The following is a 7866-nucleotide window of genomic DNA, read 5'->3' as shown; positions in this document are numbered from 1 at the left end:
CACGCCCCCCGCGGCCGGCGGGGCGGGGCCAAGGAAGGGGCGAGCGCTTCCTCTCGCCGCGCCGCGTCCCATTGGAGGAACGGCGCGGTGCGCGGCGGCGGCCGATTGGCGCCGCCGGGCGCCCGTCGAGGCTCCGAGCTTTTAAATGCGACAGTTGGCGGCGGTGGGGCGCCATTACGCGCCACGCGGTCGGGTGCATATTTCTGTATAGGGGTTGGGCGTGGGTAGCTAAAAGCAGATTAATGAAATGTTACGGGCGCAAAAAAAAAAACAAGGGGACCTGTCTAGATGTTAGGTGTGAAGGCAGAGATTAGTAGAATGACGGGTCGAAAATAACGTGTATTCCGTTAAACTGCTGCAAGGGGCTTGAAAGAGGAGGGGGGCTGTGTTGGGACCTGCTGGCTTCTGGTCCCGATTGCCAAACTCAAGCCTTTTTTGCTTTGATTAGGGCGCGTGGCACCCTGGGGTGCTGCTTTTGAGGGTTTTCTGTGGCATTTAGCCCTGCTAGGTGTGCACGCGTGATTCATGAGAGGGGAAACCAGCGGGCTTTCATACAGGAATCAACAGAGTTCAAATTGTTGTGGTGTTGGGGGCTTACTCAGAGCTTTGCGACAGGACAAAAACAATGTGTCCAAAAAAAACACTGCTGAGTGAAATCAGTATTTTCTGAGGAGCGCCGAAAGGTGCCTGACATAGAAAAATTGAGAACCGTCAGTTTAGTTTACTGCTGTGGAAATACCCAGTTGTTGGGGTGTGCGAGGGCAGCAGAAGTGCCCAGGCTTAACGGCTGCCAAACTCCAAAAGCTGTTGACTCCTGCCAAACGTATGGCCTCACCGTCTCTTGGGTTTAGGGGGAAAGGGCAATGGAGATGGGCATTCTTGATTAGTGCGAGGAACTGGTATGATCAGAGAACCAAAATGATATGCTGTGAAAACGAGGACTGCAAGCTTGTATTGGGTGTAGTGGTGAAGCAATGTGAAGCCTTTAAGGAAAGAGAGAATAGTATGGTTGGGGTTCACCGAGCAGAGATTTGACCGAATGTGATGGTCCAGAGGAGGTGGTAGGTTTTGCCACGGTCTGATAAAAGGGTCTAGAGCCTGATTCTCAATCGGGGGCCACAGCAAACCAGGTTCACAAGAAAAAACTAGAGATTTCAAATACGGATTTAGCATTAAAAACTGCTCTGCTCTGGCAATGGTGATTGATCTTTCTGAGCTCTTTGCAATGGAAAAATTACTTGTCATAGTTTTCAGTCAAAAAATAAGTGAAAATGAAGAGCTGGCATCTTCCATGGGGGGCCTTGAGCCTAATGAGGGGTGCTTTGAGCAAAGATTGAAACCACCAGTTTAGAGAAGGGAGAGGGCAGGATGGTGCCTAGGTTATATGTAGCTTTGCGTTATCAGGTAGCGGTGCTCTGAAACACTGACTGAAAATGGCTGGGGCATAATAAAGAAGCCTAGCCCTTGTTCACTTGTGCTTGCAAATGCATCTGGCAAGGTGTTAAGCTTCTTGCTTTTTCTGTGAGGTCTTTTGGTCTCGTTGTGGCAAAGAGGGATCTCTTAGACATAGAAAAGCTGGAAGCAATGATTTTGACTGGAAATATAATGGATCTTTTCCCAAGTGTTACGCTGGGAATTTGGGAATCATCAACGTCACTAGAGCTCAGGCTTAAAGCAAATGGTCATTTCTTCAAAGAAATGCACTGTTGCTAATTTGGCAATGCTGTTTCTTTGGGGAAGCTATGGCAAGGAGCAAGTGAGTTGCTGGAGTCTATCCTTAGACAGATGAAAAAAAGGCTGAAATACCTTTTTCTCTTCAAATTTCCCCAGAAAAGGTCTTTTATTTCCCATGACAAGCACAATTAGCATCAAGAAAGGGGAGAACTGTTGTAAGCCCAGAGGAGGAAAAGAACAATTTGGGGATTATTTCAGTAAGCTTAGCATTTTCAAAGCAGCAGGACCTGATGAGATTTCTCTTGGAGCACTCAAAGTATTAGCTGAATTAATTGCAGGCTCATTGACCTGTTATGTTTGAGAGGTGAGGTGAGGTCTCAGAGCTGGAAGAGGACAAATGCAGTAGTTTAGAGAAGGGGAAAGGAAGATGAAGCAAATTGCAGAGCAGTCTAAGTTTAGTGCTGGGGAAGACACTGGAGGACAGACGGACGGACACACACAAAATTTGTACTAGCTTAAAATAACTAGCTGATAAGTGACAGCTAGCATGATTTTATTAAGGGCAAGTCAGGTGTAACCAATCTGATTGTTTTCTCTGACAAGGTAAATGAGCCTCCTGTGCATGGGGTGGGAGAGGGCAGTGGAGGCGATGTACCTTGTTTTTAGTATGGCTTTTGATACAGGCTCCTGTGCCATTGCCTCGAGCAAGCTAAGGCAATATCTAGGTGCAACTAATACAAGGTTGGAGCATAACTGATTGGATAATCGCATTTAAAGAGTAGGAGGAGGCACTGAGTGGAGTCCTCCAGGATGTGTCCTGGTCCAGTACTGTTCAAATACCAGTCATTAACGAGTGAAGTGCATGCTTCGTGCATTTGCAGATGACCTCAAGCAGGACGGGAGTAAGATTCAAAATGATTTGGATAAAGCTGAGAAATAGTCTTAAAGAATTAGGATGCAATTCAGTGAGGGCAAGTGAAGAAGGAACAGTCAGATACCCAGATACAGGCTAATGACTGTCTAGGCTAAAGCCACGTGGAGAGAAGGAGCTACGGTTCAAGTGAATTGCAAGCTGATGTGGGTAAATGGCATGATTTTGTATAAAAGCAATGCCATCCTAGGTTATATTCATAGAAGTGCAGCATGAAGTGAATTCTTGTTCTGGGCGGCCCTAACCTACCTCAGTTTGGGGCCTGGCACCTGCAGAGAGATGTGGACAGAACCCGGAAGAGACCAAACCAAAATGGTTAAAAGTCTAGGAAGCACTGACATAAGAGGAAGGACTGGAAGAATAGGGATTATTTAGTTTAGAAAAGAGAAGAATGTTTTAATTTCTATGTGAGGTAACTTGGAAAGCTGTGACATCTTGCAATAACATGACTGCAAAACATTAAAGAAAAAGGATGTGCTATTAGACAGCTTTTACAGATGGGCAAACAAAGGCACAAATATATCGGGTGCCCTCTCCATGTCCATGCGAGTCAATGGTAGGCCTGGGAACAGAAGCCTTGATAGCTCCCCTGCTGGCTTTCTCCACTCAGTCTGCCTTTAGATTGGGGGTTTTGGGCAAATTAGTGTAAAAACAGACCTTCATTTTGGCTATTGTATTAGTGTTGACCCAAAAAGCACTAATTTGGGGATTAATTAGCCCAACAGTAAATGAAAAGGGGTGGGGGCCTACCCTCACTGAGCATAGGCCTGCAGCCTGGTCCCACTCACTGCTAAAATAATTAGTAATAAATGACACAAAATAGTGGGGAATCAACCATAGGCAATGTGTAGATGGGGGCACGTGGCCCCCTCCCTGAGATTGGCCCTTGCTGGCTGAGGAGTGGGGGGTGCCAGCTGGTGCCCCCCGATATTGTGGGGGTGCTGAGAGAAGTGTTGGTGGCACCTTCCGGGTTTGCAGCTGGAAGTGCTGCTGAAAGCTGTGATTGGCTGCTGCGAACTCCTCCCCCCCCCCGTTCCGGTTGGCAATTGGCCGCTGGTGTCCCGCCAGCATCAGGAGCCACCAGTCGCCCATGGAATCGACAATATCTGTACTGAACAACAGGAACAATAAAAATAAATCAATGAAACAAGAAGCAATAATAACACCAACCACCTTAACTCTGCTGTAGGATACAGAGAAGAATTCCCGCAGCGGGTGCTAGGGAGCAGCTCAGCTCTCCCTCCCGCTATCTGCATGCCTTCGCTGACTGGTGATCCACTCGCACAAACTCGCTATCTCAGCATCGCTTCTCACTGGCACTGGGGCACACTCCTCTAGAGCGCTCTTGCACCTCTCCTCAGGTACAAGCTTCATGTGCAACCTTCCCACCTACGCAGGAGTGTGGCCACTCCGAGCCCTCGTTCGGGGCATACATGTGGTCCAGTTGACTGATGTGTGGGGGGGCTCAAACTGCATCCCAGCCCCTTGGCCAGCCCTACAAACCTGAGATCAGCCGCATCATCACCCAGGACCGTGTCTGTGACATTGTGTAAGGCAGCAAGTGCTTGGTGCTGTCAGGGGCCCTGTGGTTTGTGGCTGCCCTGCGGAAGGGCCGTGGTGTTAGATAGAAGTAGTTTACGTGTTAGACTAAAATAGTAAATGTAGCCGGTAGGGGAGATCCAGCTTGACTTCTCAGGGTGCCTGGCCCCCAGGCCCTGTTCCCTTTGGAGATTTTGAGGCTTCAAGGTGGTACCTGCCTAAGCTGCTCGTGGTGCTCTCAATGCAGGAACCCCTGTGGGGCCCAGAGGAGACCCCTTCCTTCGTTTCTTGCAGAACCTGCAGTAATCGCATCACGACACCGTACGATGTGTTTGGGGCTCACGAACTGTCCCAGCCCCAAACCTCAGCCTGACCCCAATCCCTGTCTCATGCGCAGCAGGATTCAGGTTACTGGCTTAGAGCAGGGCTGCCTCCTGCAGCCGACCAGGGCAGGCCCACCCCAACATGCAAGCCAGGCTGTTTCTCTGCCACCACTCAATCTAAACACTGCTCCCCCGGCCACCCCACCACACACCCCGGCCTGCTCCCCGACACGCCGGCCTGTTCCCTCGGAGACTCGGATTCACACTGACGTTCTGGTCACTCAAACTTGCTCTCCAACGGTAAATGAAAGCAGGGAGTCGAACATTAAATTTTTAAGTTCAGTTCAGGTTCAGCTGCAACTGAAGTTGTTCCATTTTAGTTCTGGCTCAGGCCAACAAAGGTTCAGTAACCGGTTCGGCGCGCACAACCAACTGGTTCAGTTCCGGTTCACATGAGAAAATTTAAATAAGGTACATAATTGATAATGATTCTTTCCGTAGTGGTGTGGAGCAAGGTAATAGGTCTATAACTGTTGCAACTAAGTGTCAGCAATAAGTACTACGAAGCATGCATGAAACAAAAAATATATTCTAAGTACTTAAATGCTTATTTTATTTGTATTGTTTAATTTTAATTGTACAATCAGAGATGTGTAATATGTGAAGAAGCAACTTTAAGCAATTTTAAAGAGGAAGGAAAAGAAAAGGACTTAGTAAATAATCATAGAACCATCCCTGTGATTAGTTAACTTCTCAAGATTATATATTTTTCAACTGATTTAATAAAACTTAGGGAAACAGAATTATCAACCTTATCAACAGATGGATCTTAGGCCTATCGTATTTCCAAGATGCTTGACTTGCATTGTTTTGTACTCGGTATTACTGCATTCCGTCATTTCTATGCAGTCTCACTAACGGCATCCTTCAAGATTGCCTCCATATTGGATCTTTGTGGTGACAATATGAACTTTTAACTCGAAAATGCCTGTTTCATGCTTACTCGAGTTGATGGCACTGACAAAGCAACCTGAGCCAATTGGTACAGCTCACATTTAGATGTTTTCTGAGTCACCCAGTATTTCAATATATTTACGTCTTTATTCAGTCGTGGCTCATCCACAAATGAGTCAGACATGGACCAATCCTGTTTCACCGGGTGCCAGAAGACTGTGACTTGCTGCTTCAAGTTCTCTCTTGACTGAAGGGATGATTCCAAGCCGTCATCCTTTTGTGTGTGTGTGTAGTGTGCAGATCACAGTCAACGGATGATTCTACATTCCTGCCATTGGTATGAATGATGGTTTCTATTCTCTGCCATGTTGACATGAGATGACACTTGGTTTAAGTTATGTCCATGTCAGTCAACAGCAATTGATACCTAGGATCTAAGTATATAGCTGCAAGTATCTTTTCATTTTCAAAAAGATATTTTTTCATGTTTTTTCATGCTACCTACTAATTCGCTAGAAAACTGGGTTGCTACTTTTGAGATTTCCAGCAGACACTTCAGCCATGTCCCATAGAAACCCAATTGCGGTATAAATGCGGAAACCGACTCCCCTTTCGCTTGACAAGCGTTATGTAAGTCAAACTACAATGTACCCACTTGGGTCATTCCTCCAAATACTTGATCTAACGCCTCTAAGCACTGCTCAGCTGTGGCCTCAGGTTTCTCATAGGTGGCCGTCCTGGCCACTCCCGCCGCCTGCACTTCTCCTTAGCAGATGCTTTCCATGACTCTAAAGTTTCTATTGCATGTGCCTACCACACATAGAGAAGATCTTCGCCAGTGGGTGGAGGGTCATCACCTGAGAACACCTGGAGCTTCTTACATACCCCAGATTTTCATTGGAGCCGTGCAACTTGAGCGACAGTCTGGCATAATGCTCCCACCAACCCACCCAGAGGTGGCCTGACTCCCTAAAGTCTGACCAGTGGCCCTTTCAACTCCCACAATGGTCAAGCCCCATGTCTCCTGCTCAGACATCGAGGACCCCGGGACCCTGGTAGTATCCACCTGAGCAGTCAACTCTCAGAGGGCAACCTGCATGTCCTGAGACCCTCCAGGCTGCAATCCGTGCACCTTGGAACATTAACAGGGTGTTTGCTCTGCAACAGTCGCTGCGCCTCCCCTGAGGTCACCCCCTTCTTAATTCCTGTAATCACCACAGCCCAATCCAGGCTCACTGACGTTTCCCAGCACCATTTGTAATTGGAGGCAGCCATGTTGTATCTCTTTTTTCCTTGGGTAAGCTTGAGCGAGGGGCACCCCACTACCAGGGTGCACCCTGAGGATCCAGGATGAGCCCCCAAATGTAACCCTCCCCCAGCACCAGAGCCAGGTACTATACCAGATTTGAGATCCTCGATCCTCAGGGTGTCAGTAATTTTGGGGTCTCCCTCAAGCAGCTCACTCTCATCTTCCCATGAATTCATTCCAGCCTGAGAAACAAATTGCATTCTTTATTTACAGAAAAGAGAAAAGGTTAATAACAAATAATACACGGAGGCTGTGTGTACACACCACGGGATTTAATGTAGACCGCTGCAGAATTTAAATGCAGCTTCTTTTTTTGGTCTCAGCAATGTATCGTGCAAGACAATCTCGCACAAGGGCCACCCGACCAGCCTCTCCTTGAGGATATCTCCTTGGTCCCTATGCTACTGCCCCACGTCTCTCTTGTCTTTCCACCGTCTCTCACACTCCTTTTTCCTACGAGTCCTTGAAAACCTCTCCTTGACTCGCAGATATTGTGCGGCACACAGGCTGCCACGATAAAGGGTGTTAGATTTTCTTTGTCCATGTTGAGCCGGCACGTAAGTGCCCTCCATCGTCCCTTCAGTTGTCCAAATGCATGTTCCACTGCCATCCTGCACTGCTGAGGCAGAGGTCCACCACGGCTTGCAGGATCACTGAGGCATACTCCTTCCTGTTAATGTAAAGCCTCCTGCTCCCTGCAGGGCACAGCACTGGGATGTGAGTGCTGTCTAAAGCCACCACGCAGTTTGGGAGCCCCTTCTCATTACAGCCATCCATCACTTGCTGTGGATTCACCAGGCGGATAACTTTGTTAGAAGCGATGTCCTTAAGCAGCTAGCGTACCTCACAAGTTGCCTGCCCCACTGTGCAGGCAGCCACGCTAAACAGGTTGGCAATGTAGCAGAGGCTCGATGGGCTGGCTAGATTCACGATGGCCATTGCAACCCTCTTGTCTGGTGGGATGGCCCAACGCATGTTTGTGTCCTGCCTCGTGATGTGTGGGCCCAGCATCGTGACGATATGGTAGAACATCTCCCTTTTCATTTGGAAGATCTCCAGTCTGTGCTGCTTGTTCCAGGTGGTCAGGACGATTTGCTCCCACCAGTCTGAGCTGCTCTTGCAGGCCCACGCCATGT

This window comes from Gavialis gangeticus, unplaced genomic scaffold (assembly GCF_001723915.1).
Source record: "Gavialis gangeticus isolate Ggan-Ray unplaced genomic scaffold, GavGan_comp1, whole genome shotgun sequence".
NCBI classification, from domain to species: domain Eukaryota; kingdom Metazoa; phylum Chordata; order Crocodylia; family Gavialidae; genus Gavialis; species Gavialis gangeticus.
This window is presented reverse-complemented; position numbering follows the sequence as displayed.